Source organism: Lissotriton helveticus, chromosome 8, assembly GCF_964261635.1.
Source record: "Lissotriton helveticus chromosome 8, aLisHel1.1, whole genome shotgun sequence".
NCBI classification, from domain to species: Eukaryota; Metazoa; Chordata; class Amphibia; order Caudata; family Salamandridae; genus Lissotriton; species Lissotriton helveticus.
Window position 1 is genome coordinate 1,165,784,691 of NC_136069.1, and position 20,518 is coordinate 1,165,805,208.

Genomic DNA, 20,518 nt, shown 5'->3' on the forward strand with positions numbered 1-20,518 from the left:
TCAAAATTAGTTGAAAGATGAAAATTTTCAAGACGAAACATTTTGGTCATCTCAGAGTCATTTCATCAGGTCGCGGGTCATCGATCGTTTTGCATGAAAAATTGAACGTTCTCGCATGAACATTAATTCACACTAAATATTGTTTATATCTCTTTCCGCAGTGAATAAACACGTTTTAAGCCCTCAAAGTGAGCATTTGGGTCCTTTTAAGTCACTTTTAACCATAAGCCAAATCTTGAGTTTTGGCTCCCTAGAAGCATGAAAATGACGATAACGATGCTCATTTTATCTCCAAAAGTGATGATCAACCTCTGAGAGTCAAAATTAGTTGAAAGATGAAAATTTTCAAAACGGACCATTTTGGTCATCTCAGAGTAATTTCATCAGGTCGCGGGTCATCGATCGTTTTGCATGAAAAATTGAACGTTCTCGCATGAACAATAATTTACTCTAAATGTTGTTTATATCTCTTCCCGCAGTGAATAAACACGTTTTAAGCCCTCCAAGTGAGCATTTGGGTCCTTTTAAGTCACTTTTAACCATAAGCCAAATCTTGAGTTTTGGCTCCCTAGAAGCATGAAAATTACGATAACGATGCTCATTTTATCTCCAAAAGTGATGATCCACCTCTGAGAGTCAAAATTAGTTGAAAGATGAAAATTTTCAAAACGGAACATTTTGGTAATCTCAGAGTCATTTCATCAGGTCGCGGGTCATCGATCGTTTTGCATGAAAAATTGAACGTTCTCGCATGAACATTAATTCACTCTAACTATTGTTTATATCTCTTCCCGCAGTGAATAAACACGTTTTAAGCCCTCGAAGTGAGCATTTGGGTCCTTTATAGTCACTTTTAACCATAAGCCAAATCTTGAGTTTTGGCTCCCTAGAAGCATGAAAATTACGATAACGATGCTCATTTTATCTCCAAAAGTGATGATCCACCTCTGAGAGTCAAAATTAGTTGAAAGATTAACTTTTTCAAAACGGAACATTTTGGTCATCTCAGAGTCATTTCATCAGGTCGCGGGTCATCGATCGTTTTGCATAAAAAATTGAACGTTCTCGCATGAACATTAATTCACTCTAACTATTGTTTATATCTCTTCCCGCAGTGAATAAACACGTTTTAAGCCCTCGAAGTGAGCATTTTGGGCCTTTTCAGTCACTTTTAACCATGAGCCAAATCTTGAGTTTTGGCTCCCTAGAAGCATGAAAATGGCGATAACAATGCTCATTTTATCTCCAAAAGTGATGATCCACCTCTGAGAGTCAAAATTAGTTGAAAGATGAAAATTTTCAAAACGGACCATTTTGGTCATCTCAGAGCAATTTCATCAGGTCGCGGGTCATCGATCGTTTTGCATGAAAAATTGAACGTTCTCGCATGAACAATAATTTACTCTAAATGTTGTTTATATCTCTTCCTGCAGTGAATAAACACGTTTTAAGCCCTCGAAGTGAGCATTTGGGTCCTGTTAAGTCACTTTTAACCATAAGCCAAATCTTGAGTTTTGGCTCCCTAGAAGCATGAAAATGACGATAACGATGCTCATTTTATCTCCAATAGTGATGATCCACCTCTGAGAGTCAAAATTAGTTGAAAGATGAACATTTTCAAAACGGACCATTTTGGTCATCTCAGAGCAATTTCATCAGGTCGCGGGTCATCGATTGTTTTGCATGAAAAATTGAACGTTCTCGCATGAACATTAATTCACTCTAACTATTGTTTATATCTCTTCCGGCAGTGAATAAACACGTTTTAAGCCCTCGAAGTGAGCATTTTGGGCCTTTTAAGTCACTTTTAACCATGAGCCAAATCTTGAGTTTTGGCTCCCTAGAAGCATGAAAATGACGATAACGATGCTCATTTTATCTCCAAAAGTGATGATCCACCTCTGAGAGTCAAAATTAGTTGAAAGATGAACATTTTCAAAACGGACCATTTTGGTCATCTCAGAGCAATTTCATCAGGTCGGTGGTCATCGATCGTTTTGCATGAAAAATTGAACGTTCTCGCATGAACAATAATTTACTCTAAATGTTGTTTATATCTCTTCCCGCAGTGAATAAACACGCTTTAAGCCCTCGAAGTGAGCATTTGGGTCCTTTTAAGTCACTTTTAACCATAAGCCAAATCTTGAGTTTTGGCTCCCTACAAGCATGAAAATGACGATAACGATGCTCATTTTATCTCCAAAAGTGATGATCCACCTCTGAGAGTCAAAATTAGTTGAAAGATGAAAATTTTCAAGACGGAACATTTTGGTCATCTCAGAGTCATTTCATCATGTCGCGGGTCATCGATCGTTTTGCATGAAAAATTGAACGTTCTCGCATGAACATTAATTCACTCTAAATATTGTTTATGTCTCTTTCCGCAGTGAATAAACACGTTTTAAGCCCTCAAAGTGAGCATTTGGGTCCTTTTAAGTCACTTTTAACCATAAGCCAAATCTTGAGTTTTGGCTCCCTAGAAGCATGAAAATGGCGATAACGATGCTCATTTTATCTCCAAAAGTGATGATCCACCTCTGAGAGTCAAAATTAGTTGAAAGATGAAAATTTTCAAAACGGACCATTTTGGTCATCTCAGAGCAATTTCATCAGGTCGCGGGTCATCGATCGTTTTGCATGAAAAATTGAACGTTCTCGCATGAACAATAATTTACTCTAAATGTTGTTTATATCTCTTCCTGCAGTGAATAAACACGTTTTAAGCCCTCGAAGTGAGCATTTGGGTCCTGTTAAGTCACTTTTAACCATAAGCCAAATCTTGAGTTTTGGCTCCCTAGAAGCATGAAAATGACGATAACGATGCTCATTTTATCTCCAATAGTGATGATCCACCTCTGAGAGTCAAAATTAGTTGAAAGATGAACATTTTCAAAACGGACCATTTTGGTCATCTCAGAGCAATTTCATCAGGTCGCGGGTCATCGATTGTTTTGCATGAAAAATTGAACGTTCTCGCATGAACATTAATTCACTCTAACTATTGTTTATATCTCTTCCGGCAGTGAATAAACACGTTTTAAGCCCTCGAAGTGAGCATTTTGGGCCTTTTAAGTCACTTTTAACCATGAGCCAAATCTTGAGTTTTGGCTCCCTAGAAGCATGAAAATGACGATAACGATGCTCATTTTATCTCCAAAAGTGATGATCCACCTCTGAGAGTCAAAATTAGTTGAAAGATGAACATTTTCAAAACGGACCATTTTGGTCATCTCAGAGCAATTTCATCAGGTCGCGGGTCATCGATCGTTTTGCATGAAAAATTGAACGTTCTCGCATGAACAATAATTTACTCTAAATGTTGTTTATATCTCTTCCCGCAGTGAATAAACACGCTTTAAGCCCTCGAAGTGAGCATTTGGGTCCTTTTAAGTCACTTTTAACCATAAGCCAAATCTTGAGTTTTGGCTCCCTACAAGCATGAAAATGACGATAACGATGCTCATTTTATCTCCAAAAGTGATGATCCACCTCTGAGAGTCAAAATTAGTTGAAAGATGAAAATTTTCAAGACGGAACATTTTGGTCATCTCAGAGTCATTTCATCAGGTCGCGGGTCATCGATCGTTTTGCATGAAAAATTGAACGTTCTCGCATGAACATTAATTCACTCTAAATATTGTTTATGTCTCTTTCCGCAGTGAATAAACACGTTTTAAGCCCTCAAAGTGAGCATTTGGGTCCTTTTAAGTCACTTTTAACCATAAGCCAAATCTTGAGTTTTGGCTCCCTAGAAGCATGAAAATGACGATAACGATGCTCATTTTATCTCCAAAAGTGATGATCAACCTCTGAGAGTCAAAATTAGTTGAAAGATGAAAATTTTCAAAACGGACCATTTTGGTCATCTCAGAGTAATTTCATCAGGTCGCGGGTCATCGATCGTTTTGCATGAAAAATTGAACGTTCTCGCATGAACAATAATTTACTCTAAATGTTGTTTATATCTCTTCCTGCAGTGAATAAACAAGTTTTAAGCCCTCGAAGTGAGCATTTGTGTCCTTTTAAGTCACTTTTAACCATAAGCCAAATCTTGAGTTTTGGCTCCCTAGAAGCATGAAAATGACTATAACGATGCTCATTTTATCTCCAAAAGTGATGATCCACCTCTGAGAGTCAAAATTAGTTGAAAGATGAAAATTTTCAAAACGGAACATTTTGGTCATCTCAGAGTCATTTCATCAGGTCGCGGGTCATCGATCGTTTTGCATGAAAAATTGAACGTTCTCGCATGAACATTAATTCACTCTAACTATTGTTTATATCTCTTCCCGCAGTGAATAAACACGTTTTAAGCCCTCGAAGTGAGCATTTTGGGCCTTTTCAGTCACTTTTAACCGTGAGCCAAATCTTGAGTTTTGGCTCCCTAGAAGCATGAAAATGGCGATAACGATGCTCATTTTATCTCCAAAAGTGATGATCCACCTCTGAGAGTCAAAATTAGTTGAAAGATGAAAATTTTCAAAACGGACCATTTTGGTCATCACAGAGCAATTTCATCAGGTCGCGGGTCATCGATCGTTTTGCATGAAAAATTGAACGTTCTCGCATGAACAATAATTTACTCTAAATGTTGTTTATATCTCTTCCTGCAGTGAATAAACACGTTTTAAGCCCTCGAAGTGAGCATTTGGGTCCTGTTAAGTCACTTTTAACCATAAGCCAAATCTTGAGTTTTGGCTCCCTAGAAGCATGAAAATGACGATAACGATGCTCATTTTATCTCCAATAGTGATGATCCACCTCTGAGAGTCAAAATTAGTTGAAAGATGAACATTTTCAAAACGGACCATTTTGGTCATCTCAGAGCAATTTCATCAGGTCGCGGGTCATCGATTGTTTTGCATGAAAAATTGAACGTTCTCGCATGAACATTAATTCACTCTAACTATTGTTTATATCTCTTCCGGCAGTGAATAAACACGTTTTAAGCCCTCGAAGTGAGCATTTTGGGCCTTTTAAGTCACTTTTAACCATGAGCCAAATCTTGAGTTTTGGCTCCCTAGAAGCATGAAAATGACGATAACGATGCTCATTTTATCTCCAAAAGTGATGATCCACCTCTGAGAGTCAAAATTAGTTGAAAGATGAACATTTTCAAAACGGACCATTTTGGTCATCTCAGAGCAATTTCATCAGGTCGCGGGTCATCGATCGTTTTGCATGAAAAATTGAACGTTCTCGCATGAACAATAATTTACTCTAAATGTTGTTTATATCTCTTCCCGCAGTGAATAAACACGCTTTAAGCCCTCGAAGTGAGCATTTGGGTCCTTTTAAGTCACTTTTAACCATAAGCCAAATCTTGAGTTTTGGCTCCCTAGAAGCATGAAAATGACGATAACGATGCTCATTTTATCTCCAAAAGTGATGATCCACCTCTGAGAGTCAAAATTAGTTGAAAGATGAAAATTTTCAAGACGGAACATTTTGGTCATCTCAGAGTCATTTCATCAGGTCGCGGGTCATCGATCGTTTTGCATGAAAAATTGAACGTTCTCGCATGAACATTAATTCACTCTAAATATTGTTTATGTCTCTTTCCGCAGTGAATAAACACGTTTTAAGCCCTCAAAGTGAGCATTTGGGTCCTTTTAAGTCACTTTTAACCATAAGCCAAATCTTGAGTTTTGGCTCCCTAGAAGCATGAAAATGACGATAACGATGCTCATTTTATCTCCAAAAGTGATGATCAACCTCTGAGAGTCAAAATCAGTTGAAAGATGAAAATTTTCAAAACGGACCATTTTGGTCATCTCAGAGTAATTTCATCAGGTCGCGGGTCATCGATCGTTTTGCATGAAAAATTGAACGTTCTCGCATGAACAATAATTTACTCTAAATGTTGTTTATATCTCTTCCTGCAGTGAATAAACAAGTTTTAAGCCCTCGAAGTGAGCATTTGTGTCCTTTTAAGTCACTTTTAACCATAAGCCAAATCTTGAGTTTTGGCTCCCTAGAAGCATGAAAATGACTATAACGATGCTCATTTTATCTCCAAAAGTGATGATCCACCTCTGAGAGTCAAAATTAGTTGAAAGATGAAAATTTTCAAAACGGAACATTTTGGTCATCTCAGAGTCATTTCATCAGGTCGCGGGTCATCGATCGTTTTGCATGAAAAATTGAACGTTCTCGCATGAACATTAATTCACTCTACCTATTGTTTATATCTCTTCCCGCAGTGAATAAACATGTTTTAAGCCCTCGAAGTGAGCATTTTGGGCCTTTTCAGTCACTTTTAACCATGAGCCAAATCTTGAGTTTTGGCTCCCTAGAAGCATGAAAATGGAGATAACGATGCTCATTTTATATCCAAAAGTGATGATCCACCTCTGAGAGTCAAAATTAGTTGAAAGATGAACATTTTCAAAACGGACCATTTTGGTCATCTCAGAGCAATTTCATCAGGTCGCGGGTCATCGATCGTTTTGCATGAAAAATTGAACGTTCTCGCATGAACAATAATTTACTCTAAATGTTGTTTATATCTCTTCCCGCAGTGAATAAACACGCTTTAAGCCCTCGAAGTGAGCATTTGGGTCCTTTTAAGTCACTTTTAACCATAAGCCAAATCTTGAGTTTTGGCTCCCTAGAAGCATGAAAATGACGATAACGATGCTCATTTTATCTCCAATAGTGATGATCCACCTCTGAGAGTCAAAATTAGTTGAAAGATGAACATTTTCAAAACGGACCATTTTGGTCATCTCAGAGCAATTTCATCAGGTCGCGGGTCATCGATTGTTTTGCATGAAAAATTGAACGTTCTCGCATGAACATTAATTCACTCTAACTATTGTTTATATCTCTTCCGGCAGTGAATAAACACGTTTTAAGCCCTCGAAGTGAGCATTTTGGGCCTTTTAAGTCACTTTTAACCATGAGCCAAATCTTGAGTTTTGGCTCCCTAGAAGCATGAAAATGACGATAACGATGCTCATTTTATCTCCAAAAGTGATGATCCACCTCTGAGAGTCAAAATTAGTTGAAAGATGAACATTTTCAAAACGGACCATTTTGGTCATCTCAGAGCAATTTCATCAGGTCGCGGGTCATCGATCGTTTTGCATGAAAAATTGAACGTTCTCGCATGAACAATAATTTACTCTAAATGTTGTTTATATCTCTTCCCGCAGTGAATAAACACGCTTTAAGCCCTCGAAGTGAGCATTTGGGTCCTTTTAAGTCACTTTTAACCATAAGCCAAATCTTGAGTTTTGGCTCCCTAGAAGCATGAAAATGACGATAACGATGCTCATTTTATCTCCAAAAGTGATGATCCACCTCTGAGAGTCAAAATTAGTTGAAAGATGAAAATTTTCAAGACGGAACATTTTGGTCATCTCAGAGTCATTTCATCAGGTCGCGGGTCATCGATCGTTTTGCATGAAAAATTGAACGTTCTCGCATGAACATTAATTCACTCTAAATATTGTTTATGTCTCTTTCCGCAGTGAATAAACACGTTTTAAGCCCTCAAAGTGAGCATTTGGGTCCTTTTAAGTCACTTTTAACCATAAGCCAAATCTTGAGTTTTGGCTCCCTAGAAGCATGAAAATGACGATAACGATGCTCATTTTATCTCCAAAAGTGATGATCAACCTCTGAGAGTCAAAATCAGTTGAAAGATGAAAATTTTCAAAACGGACCATTTTGGTCATCTCAGAGTAATTTCATCAGGTCGCGGGTCATCGATCGTTTTGCATGAAAAATTGAACGTTCTCGCATGAACAATAATTTACTCTAAATGTTGTTTATATCTCTTCCTGCAGTGAATAAACAAGTTTTAAGCCCTCGAAGTGAGCATTTGTGTCCTTTTAAGTCACTTTTAACCATAAGCCAAATCTTGAGTTTTGGCTCCCTAGAAGCATGAAAATGACTATAACGATGCTCATTTTATCTCCAAAAGTGATGATCCACCTCTGAGAGTCAAAATTAGTTGAAAGATGAAAATTTTCAAAACGGAACATTTTGGTCATCTCAGAGTCATTTCATCAGGTCGCGGGTCATCGATCGTTTTGCATGAAAAATTGAACGTTCTCGCATGAACATTAATTCACTCTAACTATTGTTTATATCTCTTCCCGCAGTGAATAAACATGTTTTAAGCCCTCGAAGTGAGCATTTTGGGCCTTTTCAGTCACTTTTAACCATGAGCCAAATCTTGAGTTTTGGCTCCCTAGAAGCATGAAAATGGAGATAACGATGCTCATTTTATCTCCAAAAGTGATGATCCACCTCTGAGAGTCAAAATTAGTTGAAAGATGAAAATTTTCAAAACGGACCATTTTGGTCATCTCAGAGCAATTTCATCAGGTCGCGGGTCATCGATCGTTTTGCATGAAAAATTGAACGTTCTCGCATGAACAATAATTTACTCTAAATGTTGTTTATATCTCTTCCTGCAGTGAATAAACACGTTTTAAGCCCTCGAAGTGAGCATTTGGGTCCTGTTAAGTCACTTTTAACCATAAGCCAAATCTTGAGTTTTGGCTCCCTAGAAGCATGAAAATGACGATAACGATGCTCATTTTATCTCCAAAAGTGATGATCCACCTCTGAGAGTCAAAATTAGTTGAAAGATGAAAATTTTCAAGACGAAACATTTTGGTCATCTCAGAGTCATTTCATCAGGTCGCGGGTCATCGATCGTTTTGCATGAAAAATTGAACGTTCTCGCATGAACATTAATTCACACTAAATATTGTTTATATCTCTTTCCGCAGTGAATAAACACGTTTTAAGCCCTCAAAGTGAGCATTTGGGTCCTTTTAAGTCACTTTTAACCATAAGCCAAATCTTGAGTTTTGGCTCCCTAGAAGCATGAAAATGACGATAACGATGCTCATTTTATCTCCAAAAGTGATGATCAACCTCTGAGAGTCAAAATTAGTTGAAAGATGAAAATTTTCAAAACGGACCATTTTGGTCATCTCAGAGTAATTTCATCAGGTCGCGGGTCATCGATCGTTTTGCATGAAAAATTGAACGTTCTCGCATGAACAATAATTTACTCTAAATGTTGTTTATATCTCTTCCCGCAGTGAATAAACACGTTTTAAGCCCTCCAAGTGAGCATTTGGGTCCTTTTAAGTCACTTTTAACCATAAGCCAAATCTTGAGTTTTGGCTCCCTAGAAGCATGAAAATTACGATAACGATGCTAATTTTATCTCCAAAAGTGATGATCCACCTCTGAGAGTCAAAATTAGTTGAAAGATGAAAATTTTCAAAACGGAACATTTTGGTAATCTCAGAGTCATTTCATCAGGTCGCGGGTCATCGATCGTTTTGCATGAAAAATTGAACGTTCTCGCATGAACATTAATTCACTCTAACTATTGTTTATATCTCTTCCCGCAGTGAATAAACACGTTTTAAGCCCTCGAAGTGAGCATTTGGGTCCTTTATAGTCACTTTTAACCATAAGCCAAATCTTGAGTTTTGGCTCCCTAGAAGCATGAAAATTACGATAACGATGCTCATTTTATCTCCAAAAGTGATGATCCACCTCTGAGAGTCAAAATTAGTTGAAAGATTAACTTTTTCAAAACGGAACATTTTGGTCATCTCAGAGTCATTTCATCAGGTCGCGGGTCATCGATCGTTTTGCATGAAAAATTGAACGTTCTCGCATGAACATTAATTCACTCTAACTATTGTTTATATCTCTTCCCGCAGTGAATAAACACGTTTTAAGCCCTCGAAGTGAGCATTTTGGGCCTTTTCAGTCACTTTTAACCATGAGCCAAATCTTGAGTTTTGGCTCCCTAGAAGCATGAAAATGGCGATAACGATGCTCATTTTATCTCCAAAAGTGATGATCCACCTCTGAGAGTCAAAATTAGTTGAAAGATGAAAATTTTCAAAACGGACCATTTTGGTCATCTCAGAGCAATTTCATCAGGTCGCGGGTCATCGATCGTTTTGCATGAAAAATTGAACGTTCTCGCATGAACAATAATTTACTCTAAATGTTGTTTATATCTCTTCCTGCAGTGAATAAACACGTTTTAAGCCCTCGAAGTGAGCATTTGGGTCCTGTTAAGTCACTTTTAACCATAAGCCAAATCTTGAGTTTTGGCTCCCTAGAAGCATGAAAATGACGATAACGATGCTCATTTTATCTCCAATAGTGATGATCCACCTCTGAGAGTCAAAATTAGTTGAAAGATGAACATTTTCAAAACGGACCATTTTGGTCATCTCAGAGCAATTTCATCAGGTCGCGGGTCATCGATTGTTTTGCATGAAAAATTGAACGTTCTCGCATGAACATTAATTCACTCTAACTATTGTTTATATCTCTTCCGGCAGTGAATAAACACGTTTTAAGCCCTCGAAGTGAGCATTTTGGGCCTTTTAAGTCACTTTTAACCATGAGCCAAATCTTGAGTTTTGGCTCCCTAGAAGCATGAAAATGACGATAACGATGCTCATTTTATCTCCAAAAGTGATGATCCACCTCTGAGAGTCAAAATTAGTTGAAAGATGAACATTTTCAAAACGGACCATTTTGGTCATCTCAGAGCAATTTCATCAGGTCGCGGGTCATCGATCGTTTTGCATGAAAAATTGAACGTTCTCGCATGAACAATAATTTACTCTAAATGTTGTTTATATCTCTTCCCGCAGTGAATAAACACGCTTTAAGCCCTCGAAGTGAGCATTTGGGTCCTTTTAAGTCACTTTTAACCATAAGCCAAATCTTGAGTTTTGGCTCCCTACAAGCATGAAAATGACGATAACGATGCTCATTTTATCTCCAAAAGTGATGATCCACCTCTGAGAGTCAAAATTAGTTGAAAGATGAAAATTTTCAAGACGGAACATTTTGGTCATCTCAGAGTCATTTCATCAGGTCGCGGGTCATCGATCGTTTTGCATGAAAAATTGAACGTTCTCGCATGAACATTAATTCACTCTAAATATTGTTTATGTCTCTTTCCGCAGTGAATAAACACGTTTTAAGCCCTCAAAGTGAGCATTTGGGTCCTTTTAAGTCACTTTTAACCATAAGCCAAATCTTGAGTTTTGGCTCCCTAGAAGCATGAAAATGGCGATAACGATGCTCATTTTATCTCCAAAAGTGATGATCCACCTCTGAGAGTCAAAATTAGTTGAAAGATGAAAATTTTCAAAACAGACCATTTTGGTCATCTCAGAGCAATTTCATCAGGTCGCGGGTCATCGATCGTTTTGCATGAAAAATTGAACGTTCTCGCATGAACAATAATTTACTCTAAATGTTGTTTATATCTCTTCCTGCAGTGAATAAACACGTTTTAAGCCCTCGAAGTGAGCATTTGGGTCCTGTTAAGTCACTTTTAACCATAAGCCAAATCTTGAGTTTTGGCTCCCTAGAAGCATGAAAATGACTATAACGATGCTCATTTTATCTCCAAAAGTGATGATCCACCTCTGAGAGTCAAAATTAGTTGAAAGATGAAAATTTTCAAAACGGAACATTTTGGTCATCTCAGAGTCATTTCATCAGGTCGCGGGTCATCGATCGTTTTGCATGAAAAATTGAACGTTCTCGCATGAACATTAATTCACTCTAACTATTGTTTATATCTCTTCCCGCTGTGAATAAACATGTTTTAAGCCCTCGAAGTGAGCATTTTGGGCCTTTTCAGTCACTTTTAACCATGAGCCAAATCTTGAGTTTTGGCTCCCTAGAAGCATGAAAATGGAGATAACGATGCTCATTTTATCTCCAAAAGTGATGATCCACCTCTGAGAGTCAAAATTAGTTGAAAGATGAAAATTTTCAAAACGGACCATTTTGGTCATCTCAGAGCAATTTCATCAGGTCGCGGGTCATCGATCGTTTTGCATGAAAAATTGAACGTTCTCGCATGAACAATAATTTACTCTAAATGTTGTTTATATCTCTTCCTGCAGTGAATAAACACGTTTTAAGCCCTCGAAGTGAGCATTTGGGTCCTGTTAAGTCACTTTTAACCATAAGCCAAATCTTGAGTTTTGGCTCCCTACAAGCATGAAAATGACGATAACGATGCTCATTTTATCTCCAAAAGTGATGATCCACCTCTGAGAGTCAAAATTAGTTGAAAGATGAAAATTTTCAAGACGGAACATTTTGGTCATCTCAGAGTCATTTCATCAGTTCGCGGGTCATCGATCGTTTTGCATGAAAAATTGAACGTTCTCGCATGAACATTAATTCACTCTAAATATTGTTTATGTCTCTTTCCGCAGTGAATAAACACGTTTTAAGCCCTCAAAGTGAGCATTTGGGTCCTTTTAAGTCACTTTTAACCATAAGCCAAATCTTGAGTTTTGGCTCCCTAGAAGCATGAAAATGACGATAACGATGCTCATTTTATCTCCAAAAGTGATGATCAACCTCTGAGAGTCAATATTAGTTGAAAGATGAAAATTTTCAAAACGGACCATTTTGGTCATCTCAGAGTAATTTCATCAGGTCGCGGGTCATCGATCGTTTTGCATGAAAAATTGAACGTTCTCGCATGAACAATAATTTACTCTAAATGTTGTTTATATCTCTTCCCGCACTGAATAAACACGTTTTAAGCCCTCGAAGTGAGCATTTTGGGCCTTTTCAGTCACTTTTAACCGTGAGCCAAATCTTGAGTTTTGGCTCCCTAGAAGCATGAAAATGGCGATAACGATGCTCATTTTATCTCCAAAAGTGATGATCCACCTCTGAGAGTCAAAATTAGTTGAAAGATGAAAATTTTCAAAACGGACCATTTTGGTCATCACAGAGCAATTTCATCAGGTCGCGGGTCATCGATCGTTTTGCATGAAAAATTGAACGTTCTCGCATGAACAATAATTTACTCTAAATGTTGTTTATATCTCTTCCTGCAGTGAATAAACACGTTTTAAGCCCTCGAAGTGAGCATTTGGGTCCTGTTAAGTCACTTTTAACCATAAGCCAAATCTTGAGTTTTGGCTCCCTAGAAGCATGAAAATGACGATAACGATGCTCATTTTATCTCCAATAGTGATGATCCACCTCTGAGAGTCAAAATTAGTTGAAAGATGAACATTTTCAAAACGGACCATTTTGGTCATCTCAGAGCAATTTCATCAGGTCGCGGGTCATCGATTGTTTTGCATGAAAAATTGAACGTTCTCGCATGAACATTAATTCACTCTAACTATTGTTTATATCTCTTCCGGCAGTGAATAAACACGTTTTAAGCCCTCGAAGTGAGCATTTTGGGCCTTTTAAGTCACTTTTAACCATGAGCCAAATCTTGAGTTTTGGCTCCCTAGAAGCATGAAAATGACGATAACGATGCTCATTTTATCTCCAAAAGTGATGATCCACCTCTGAGAGTCAAAATTAGTTGAAAGATGAACATTTTCAAAACGGACCATTTTGGTCATCTCAGAGCAATTTCATCAGGTCGCGGGTCATCGATCGTTTTGCATGAAAAATTGAACGTTCTCGCATGAACAATAATTTACTCTAAATGTTGTTTATATCTCTTCCCGCAGTGAATAAACACGCTTTAAGCCCTCGAAGTGAGCATTTGGGTCCTTTTAAGTCACTTTTAACCATAAGCCAAATCTTGAGTTTTGGCTCCCTAGAAGCATGAAAATGACGATAACGATGCTCATTTTATCTCCAAAAGTGATGATCCACCTCTGAGAGTCAAAATTAGTTGAAAGATGAAAATTTTCTAAACGGAACATTTTGGTCATCTCAGAGTCATTTCATCAGGTCGCGGGTCATCGATCGTTTTGCATGAAAAATTGAACGTTCTCGCATGAACATTAATTCACTCTAAATATTGTTTATGTCTCTTTCCGCAGTGAATAAACACGTTTTAAGCCCTCAAAGTGAGCATTTGGGTCCTTTTAAGTCACTTTTAACCATAAGCCAAATCTTGAGTTTTGGCTCCCTAGAAGCATGAAAATGACGATAACGATGCTCATTTTATCTCCAAAAGTGATGATCAACCTCTGAGAGTCAAAATCAGTTGAAAGATGAAAATTTTCAAAACGGACCATTTTGGTCATCTCAGAGTAATTTCATCAGGTCGCGGGTCATCGATCGTTTTGCATGAAAAATTGAACGTTCTCGCATGAACAATAATTTACTCTAAATGTTGTTTATATCTCTTCCTGCAGTGAATAAACAAGTTTTAAGCCCTCGAAGTGAGCATTTGTGTCCTTTTAAGTCACTTTTAACCATAAGCCAAATCTTGAGTTTTGGCTCCCTAGAAGCATGAAAATGACTATAACGATGCTCATTTTATCTCCAAAAGTGATGATCCACCTCTGAGAGTCAAAATTAGTTGAAAGATGAAAATTTTCAAAACGGAACATTTTGGTCATCTCAGAGTCATTTCATCAGGTCGCGGGTCATCGATCGTTTTGCATGAAAAATTGAACGTTCTCGCATGAACATTAATTCACTCTAACTATTGTTTATATCTCTTCCCGCAGTGAATAAACATGTTTTAAGCCCTCGAAGTGAGCATTTTGGGCCTTTTCAGTCACTTTTAACCATGAGCCAAATCTTGAGTTTTGGCTCCCTAGAAGCATGAAAATGGAGATAACGATGCTCATTTTATCTCCAAAAGTGATGATCCACCTCTGAGAGTCAAAATTAGTTGAAAGATGAAAATTTTCAAAACGGACCATTTTGGTCATCTCAGAGCAATTTCATCAGGTCGCGGGTCATCGATCGTTTTGCATGAAAAATTGAACGTTCTCGCATGAACAATAATTTACTCTAAATGTTGTTTATATCTCTTCCTGCAGTGAATAAACACGTTTTAAGCCCTCGAAGTGAGCATTTGGGTCCTGTTAAGTCACTTTTAACCATAAGCCAAATCTTGAGTTTTGGCTCCCTAGAAGCATGAAAATGACGATAACGATGCTCATTTTATCTCCAAAAGTGATGATCCACCTCTGAGAGTCAAAATTAGTTGAAAGATGAAAATTTTCAAGACGAAACATTTTGGTCATCTCAGAGTCATTTCATCAGGTCGCGGGTCATCGATCGTTTTGCATGAAAAATTGAACGTTCTCGCATGAACATTAATTCACACTAAATATTGTTTATATCTCTTTCCGCAGTGAATAAACACGTTTTAAGCCCTCAAAGTGAGCATTTGGGTCCTTTTAAGTCACTTTTAACCATAAGCCAAATCTTGAGTTTTGGCTCCCTAGAAGCATGAAAATGACGATAACGATGCTCATTTTATCTCCAAAAGTGATGATCAACCTCTGAGAGTCAAAATTAGTTGAAAGATGAAAATTTTCAAAACGGACCATTTTGGTCATCTCAGAGTAATTTCATCAGGTCGCGGGTCATCGATCGTTTTGCATGAAAAATTGAACGTTCTCGCATGAACAATAATTTACTCTAAATGTTGTTTATATCTCTTCCCGCAGTGAATAAACACGTTTTAAGCCCTCCAAGTGAGCATTTGGGTCCTTTTAAGTCACTTTTAACCATAAGCCAAATCTTGAGTTTTGGCTCCCTAGAAGCATGAAAATTACGATAACGATGCTCATTTTATCTCCAAAAGTGATGATCCACCTCTGAGAGTCAAAATTAGTTGAAAGATGAACTTTTTCAAAACGGAACATTTTGGTCATCTCAGAGTCATTTCATCAGGTCGCGGGTCATCGATCGTTTTGCATGAAAAATTGAACGTTCTCGCATGAACATTAATTCACTCTAAATATTGTTTATATCTCTTTCCGCAGTGAATAAACACGTTTTAAGCCCTCAAAGTGAGCATTTGGGTCCTTTTAAGTCACTTTTAACCATAAGCCAAATCTTGAGTTTTGGCTCCCTAGAAGCATGAAAATGACGATAACGATGCTCATTTTATCTCCAAAAGTGATGATCAACCTCTGAGAGTCAAAATTATTTGAAAGATGAAAAATTTCAAAACGGACCATTTTGGTCATCTCAGAGCAATTTCATCAGGTCGCGGGTCATCGATCGTTTTGCATGAAAAATTGAACGTTCTCGCATGAACAATAATTTACTCTAAATGTTGTTTATATCTCTTCCTGCAGTGAATAAACACGTTTTAAGCCCTCGAAGTGAGCATTTGTGTCCTTTTAAGTCACTTTTAACCATAAGCCAAATCTTGAGTTTTGGCTCCCTAGAAGCATGAAAATGACTATAACGATGCTCATTTTATCTCCAAAAGTGATGATCCACCTCTGAGAGTCAAAATTAGTTGAAAGATGAAAATTTTCAAAACGGAACATTTTGGTCATCTCAGAGTCATTTCATCAGGTCGCGGGTCATCGATCGTTTTGCATGAAAAATTGAACGTTCTCGCATGAACATTAATTCACTCTAACTATTGTTTATATCTCTTCCCGCAGTGAATAAACACGTTTTAAGCCCTCGAAGTGAGCATTTTGGGCCTTTTCAGTCACTTTTAACCATGAGCCAAATCTTGAGTTTTGGCTCCCTAGAAGCATGAAAATGGCGATAACGATGCTCATTTTATCTCCAAAAGTGATGATCCACCTCTGAGAGTCAAAATTAGTTGAAAGATGAAAATTTTCAAAACGGACCATTTTGGTCATCTCAGAGCAATTTCATCAGGTCGCGGGTCATCGATCGTTTTGCATGAAAAATTGAACGTTCTCGCATGAACAATAATTTACTCTAAATGTTGTTTATATCTCTTCCTGCAGTGAATAAACACGTTTTAAGCCCTCGAAGTGAGCATTTGGGTCCTGTTAAGTCACTTTTAACCATAAGCCAAATCTTGAGTTTTGGCTCCCTAGAAGCATGAAAATGACGATAACGATGCTCATTTTATCTCCAAAAGTGATGATCCACCTCTGAGAGTCAAAATTAGTTGAAAGATGAAAATTTTCAAGACGGAACATTTTGGTCATCTCAGAGTCATTTCATCAGGTCGCGGGTCATCGATCGTTTTGCATGAAAAATTGAACGTTCTCGCATGAACATTAATTCACTCTAAATATTGTTTATGTCTCTTTCCGCAGTGAATAAACACGTTTTAAGCCCTCAAAGTGAGCATTTGGGTCCTTTTAAGTCACTTTTAACCATAAGCAAAATCTTGAGTTTTGGCTCCCTAGAAGCATGAAAATGACGATAACGATGCTCATTTTATCTCCAAAAGTGATGATCAACCTCTGAGAGTCAAAATTAGTTGAAAGATGAAAATTTTCAAAACGGACCATTTTGGTCATCTCAGAGTAATTTCATCAGGTCGCGGGTCATCGATCGTTTTGCATGAAAAATTGAACGTTCTCGCATGAACAATAATTTACTCTAAATGTTGTTTATATCTCTTCCTGCAGTGAATAAACAAGTTTTAAGCCCTCGAAGTGAGCATTTGTGTCCTTTTAAGTCACTTTTAACCATAAGCCAAATCTTGAGTTTTGGCTCCCTAGAAGCATGAAAATGACTATAACGATGCTCATTTTATCTCCAAAAGTGATGATCCACCTCTGAGAGTCAAAATTAGTTGAAAGATGAAAATTTTCAAAACGGAACATTTTGGTCATCTCAGAGTCATTTCATCAGGTCGCGGGTCATCGATCGTTTTGCATGAAAAATTGAACGTTCTCGCATGAACATTAATTCACTCTAACTATTGTTTATATCTCTTCCCGCAGTGAATAAACACGTTTTAAGCCCTCGAAGTGAGCATTTTGGGCCTTTTCAGTCACTTTTAACCATGAGCCAAATCTTGAGTTTTGGCTCCCTAGAAGCATGAAAATGGCGATAACGATGCTCATTTTATCTCCAAAAGTGATGATCCACCTCTGAGAGTCAAAATTAGTTGAAAGATGAAAATTTTCAAAACGGACCATTTTGGTCATCTCAGAGCAATTTCATCAGGTCGCGGGTCATCGATCGTTTTGCATGAAAAATTGAACGTTCTCGCATGAACAATAATTTACTCTAAATGTTGTTTATATCTCTTCCTGCAGTGAATAAACACGTTTTAAGCCCTCGAAGTGAGCATTTGGGTCCTGTTAAGTCACTTTTAACCATAAGCCAAATCTTGAGTTTTGGCTCCCTAGAAGCATGAAAATGACGATAACGATGCTCATTTTATCTCCAAAAGTGATGATCCACCTCTGAGAGTCAAAATTAGTTGAAAGATGAAAATTTTCAAGACGGAACATTTTGGTCATCTCAGAGTCATTTCATCAGGTCGCGGGTCATCGATCGTTTTGCATGAAAAATTGAACGTTCTCGCATGAACATTAATTCACTCTAAATATTGTTTATGTCTCTTTCCGCAGTGAATAAACACGTTTTAAGCCCTCAAAGTGAGCATTTGGGTCCTTTTAAGTCACTTTTAACCATAAGCAAAATCTTGAGTTTTGGCTCCCTAGAAGCATGAAAATGACGATAACGATGCTCATTTTATCTCCAAAAGTGATGATCAACCTCTGAGAGTCAAAATTAGTTGAAAGATGAAAATTTTCAAAACGGACCATTTTGGTCATCTCAGAGTAATTTCATCAGGTCGCGGGTCATCGATCGTTTTGCATGAAAAATTGAACGTTCTCGCATGAACAATAATTTACTCTAAATGTTGTTTATATCTCTTCCTGCAGTGAATAAACAAGTTTTAAGCCCTCGAAGTGAGCATTTGTGTCCTTTTAAGTCACTTTTAACCATAAGCCAAATCTTGAGTTTTGGCTCCCTAGAAGCATGAAAATGACTATAACGATGCTCATTTTATCTCCAAAAGTGATGATCCACCTCTGAGAGTCAAAATTAGTTGAAAGATGAAAATTTTCAAAACGGAACATTTTGGTCATCTCAGAGTCATTTCATCAGGTCGCGGGTCATCGATCGTTTTGCATGAAAAATTGAACGTTCTCGCATGAACATTAATTCACTCTAACTATTGTTTATATCTCTTCCCGCTGTGAATAAACATGTTTTAAGCCCTCGAAGTGAGCATTTTGGGCCTTTTCAGTCACTTTTAACCATGAGCCAAATCTTGAGTTTTGGCTCCCTAGAAGCATGAAAATGGAGATAACGATGCTCATTTTATCTCCAAAAGTGATGATCCACCTCTGAGAGTCAAAATTAGTTGAAAGATGAAAATTTTCAAAACGGACCATTTTGGTCATCTCAGAGCAATTTCATCAGGTCGCGGGTCATCGATCGTTTTGCATGAAAAATTGAACGTTCTCGCATGAACAATAATTTACTCTAAATGTTGTTTATATCTCTTCCTGCAGTGAATAAACACGTTTTAAGCCCTCGAAGTGAGCATTTGGGTCCTGTTAAGTCACTTTTAACCATAAGCCAAATCTTGAGTTTTGGCTCCCTAGAAGCATGAAAATGACGATAACGATGCTCATTTTATCTCCAAAAGTGATGATCCACCTCTGAGAGTCAAAATTAGTTGAAAGATGAAAATTTTCAAGACGAAACATTTTGGTCATCTCAGAGTCATTTCATCAGGTCGCGGGTCATCGATCGTTTTGCATGAAAAATTGAACGTTCTCGCATGAACATTAATTCACACTAAATATTGTTTATATCTCTTTCCGCAGTGAATAAACACGTTTTAAGCCCTCAAAGTGAGCATTTGGGTCCTTTTAAGTCACTTTTAACCATAAGCCAAATCTTGAGTTTTGGCTCCCTAGAAGCATGAAAATGACGATAACGATGCTCATTTTATCTCCAAAAGTGATGATCAACCTCTGAGAGTCAAAATTAGTTGAAAGATGAAAATTTTCAAAACGGACCATTTTGGTCATCTCAGAGTAATTTCATCAGGTCGCGGGTCATCGATCGTTTTGCATGAAAAATTGAACGTTCTCGCATGAACAATAATTTACTCTAAATGTTGTTTATATCTCTTCCCGCAGTGAATAAACACGTTTTAAGCCCTCCAAGTGAGCATTTGGGTCCTTTTAAGTCACTTTTAACCATAAGCCAAATCTTGAGTTTTGGCTCCCTAGAAGCATGAAAATTACGATAACGATGCTCATTTTATCTCCAAAAGTGATGATCCACCTCTGAGAGTCAAAATTAGTTGAAAGATGAACTTTTTCAAAACGGAACATTTTGGTCATCTCAGAGTCATTTCATCAGGTCGCGGGTCATCGATCGTTTTGCATGAAAAATTGAACGTTCTCGCATGAACATTAATTCACTCTAAATATTGTTTATATCTCTTTCCGCAGTGAATAAACACGTTTTAAGCCCTCAAAGTGAGCATTTGGGTCCTTTTAAGTCACTTTTAACCATAAGCCAAATCTTGAGTTTTGGCTCCCTAGAAGCATGAAAATGACGATAACGATGCTCATTTTATCTCCAAAAGTGATGATCAACCTCTGAGAGTCAAAATTATTTGAAAGATGAAAAATTTCAAAACGGACCATTTTGGTCATCTCAGAGCAATTTCATCAGGTCGCGGGTCATCGATCGTTTTGCATGAAAAATTGAACGTTCTCGCATGAACAATAATTTACTCTAAATGTTGTTTATATCTCTTCCTGCAGTGAAT